The sequence below is a fragment of the Nannospalax galili genome, unplaced genomic scaffold, assembly GCF_000622305.1.
Source record: "Nannospalax galili isolate Female #2095 unplaced genomic scaffold, S.galili_v1.0 scaffold5624, whole genome shotgun sequence".
Lineage (NCBI taxonomy): Eukaryota > Metazoa > Chordata > Mammalia > Rodentia > Spalacidae > Nannospalax > Nannospalax galili.
Window position 1 is genome coordinate 1,630 of NW_008351695.1, and position 3,464 is coordinate 5,093.

At 46.9% G+C, this 3,464-nt stretch overlaps 1 pseudogene; it reads left to right on the forward strand.

Annotated features, from left to right (window-relative positions):
- Positions 1-2,689: 2,689 nt before the first annotated feature.
- On the forward strand, positions 2,690-3,232 carry LOC103746480 (annotated as a pseudogene).
- The last annotated feature ends 232 nt before the right edge of the window (positions 3,233-3,464 follow it).

Genomic DNA, 3,464 nt, shown 5'->3' on the forward strand with positions numbered 1-3,464 from the left:
TTTTACTGTGGGGGTAGTGGTAAAAGCCTTAGCTGATAGGTACTTTGTGGGATGCCCTATTTACATATGGAAGTGGGCTCCTGCCAGGGTGTCAGACTGCCTGAAAATCACACAGGAAAACCAGAGCCGGAGGCCATGGCTACTTCAAAAGATGAGCCAGGAAGATGCCGGGAAGGCACCCTGCTGATAAAAGGAGTCTCTTCATATGAAGCCGAGCCCATGGGCTATCTGGACATGGAGAGACTGCTACTTTACACAACAGGGGACCCCAACAGGCATTCTGGCCACATTCTCCTGATGGATGTAATGGAAATTCTCCTTAATGAAATTTCCAATTGGTAACAAAACAAAACAAAACAAAACACAACAAAAAATTATTGCCAGGCGTGGTGGTGCACACCTTTAATCCCAGCACTTGGGAGGCAGAAGCAGGCTGATCTTTATGAGTTCAAGGCCAGCCTGGTCTACATAGTAGATTCCAGGACAGCTGAGGGTACAGGGAGACCCTTTCTCAAAAAGACCAAAAAAAAAAAAAAAAAAAAAAAAAAAGACTATTCAAGAGGAGCTATGTTTGTAGGTACAGATGCCACCTTTTAGACTTTGAAAGATCATGTTCAAGTCTGGATATACCGTGGGCAAATGCAAATCCTGAGCCAAGGTGCAGGTTTTGACTTTGTAGGCTTCAGATGTTAGAACAGTTCTAAGAGGAGACAGGAGTAATGGGAAACTCACTGGTGAAAGGGAGTTTCTAGAGCTTGTGCTGAAGCTGGTCTGGGTGACCAGATGTCCTCAAAGATGGAGAATAAGGAATGATGTTAATGTTCAGATGTCTGTTAGATAACTGGACAGAGTGAAATTTGCACTGAAATTGAATAGGGAAGAGGTGAACCCACCCAGCTGATAAATCATAGTTGATAAAGAGTTCAGGGGAGGCCCAGTAGAATTTGAACAAAGAGCAAATCTTTGTAAAGAGTAGGATGGAGTTGTCTCATATTCCCCAGCAGCCTCTGACAATCTGAAGAGAGACTTCATTTTTCTTCCTTGGAGTTGAGGTGAGGTTGCATGCAACTCCGATGTCCTCAGTTCTCCACACTCACCAGCTCAGGGACCAATGAGCCTCAGTATTTCACTTTACCGAGGTATGACTGATGGTGGTTAGTGTTAATTTTTAGATTGACAAAATCTGGAATCACCTTGGAGATGGACTTCTGAACATACCTATGAGGGATTTTCTTTAGAAAGGTGGGTTTAGGTGGGAAGAATGGGTTTGTGTAGGAAGAACCTGAAATTTTAAACCAGTATATTAAAAGCCTCACAAAGGGGCTTTGGAGATGACTCAGTGGTTAAGAGCACTGATTGCTCTTGCAGAGGACCCAGGTTTGATTCCCAGCATGCACATGGTGCCTAACAACTGTCTGTAACTCCAGTTCCAGGTGAATCCAATGCCCACTTCTGATTCCATGGGCACTGCATGACACAAGTGCACTTATGCAAATGCAGGCAATACACTCATACTCATAAAACAAAAAACAAGATAAAAAAGCCCCACAAGGGCTCATGAGATGACATCCATAGCTAAAGGTGCTTACTCTCTAAGCTTGCCCACCTGAGTTCAATCTCTGGAACTCATATAAAGGTAGATGGAGAGAATGGAAACTACCAGTTGTCCTGTGGCATCCGCAGTTGCTCCATGGCATGTGATCCCCTTTATCACACAAACACATACACAGGCACATAGAATAGTAATAAAAACCCACCAACTTGTTAAAATTTTTCTTCTATAAAAAAACACCAGTAAGAAGAGTAATGGATATTAAAAACCATTACAACAGCATTTTTCGAAATTTCGCCTTTCCTTATTTCAAGTCAGGGTCTCCATGTGTCTCCAGCTGGCCTAGAAATCCCTATGTAGACCAGGCTGGCTTCCATCTCACAGAGATCCGCTTCCCTTGTCTGTGTTAACTGGCATCTGCTGCAGGAAGAAGCTTCTCTGGTGAGAGTTGAAAGAGGCACTATTCTATGTTATAGCATAAGGGGTTGGGTTAATACTATATTCATTGTACAGGGTAATAGCAGGAGGTTCTCCTGTACTGCCTGTGACCTGTCTAGCCACAGGTTCTTGGCCATGATAGCAGTGCAAGCTATGGTCTCCATCTCATGAAGTGGCCTTAAATCCAACCAGAAACTGATAAGTTGCTCATATAACATTTGTGTCACTATTGCACTGGTGAGCATATCCTGCCAGGCCAATCATTATTGTAGCTTACAGGGCCAGACCAGTCATTACTGTAGCTCCAGGATTCACAGCTGAGTAAGGATGTTGATATGATTTCTCTTCCAGTAGCATGCATAGCATCTTCCAGCACTATGAAAGCTAGCCAGTAGAGATGAAGCTTTGAAGTCAGTACCTCTCGAAATATGATTTATTATGTTTAAGAGTCAGTATATGGGGGCCAGTGAGATGGCTCAGTGGATAAAGCACTTGGCATTATCCATGCAAGCCTGACAACCTGAGTTTGTTCTTCACACATGAAGGTGTGAGGTAGGGCATTCTGCTGTGGAGTGAGTGCAGCTAGCTGCCCACACCCCTAGTCATAGGGCGCGAGCCCCACCCCTCTGCCCATAGGCCAGACCCTGCCAAATGTGTGGGCCCAGGGTGCTCCAGGTGCCCCCCCAGCAGACCCTCATCATGGGCACCCAGAGTTCAAAGGCTCCCCAGGACAACGTGACTGCAGCGAAGGTCAACGCACAGGAGAATGGCCACATAAAGACCAATGGACACTTATCCCTCAAGGGTGAAAGGAGTTGCCTTTGGTGAACGGAACAGATAAAGCAGTTGGGGCTACTGGCTATGCCATCAGGCCAGCACTCCCTAGTCAGAAAGCTGATGCCAGGGAGAGTTCTCCAAGGAGACCCCCAAGAAGAAGAAATTCTCGTTCAAGAAGCTTTCCAAATTGAGCAGCCCATCCTTTAAGAGAAATCGGAAGGAGAGTGGGGGTGATTTCTCTGCCTCCTTGCCCATAGAGGAAGAGCAGGAGCAGGGGGAGATCAGTTCCTGAAGCAATGAGGGCACTGCCCATGAACGGGAGGCTGCTGCAACCCCCGAAAGCCAAGGGGGCAGAGGCTAGTGTTGCCTCCAAGGGAGGAGACAGAAGAGGAGACATGGCCCCAGGCTGCAGACCCATTTACTCCCTCCAGGCCTGAGAGTGGCCCCTGCATCTGCCAGCGCTGAGAAGATTGAGTAGTTGGGTGGGGGCCGGTGGGTGATCTCTAAGCTGCAAAAACCATGTTGTCCTTGTGAGGTCACTTCCTGGACCTGGTGCCCTGGCTGCCTTCCTGTACCCAGAAAGGGGCTTGTTGCCACCTCCCAGCCACATTCCCATTCTTCTCCCTCCTATAGAGTCTCCCATCAGCCATCTGGTCTTCCTCTTAAGGCCAGTTGAATATGATCCCTTGTGGTGGTT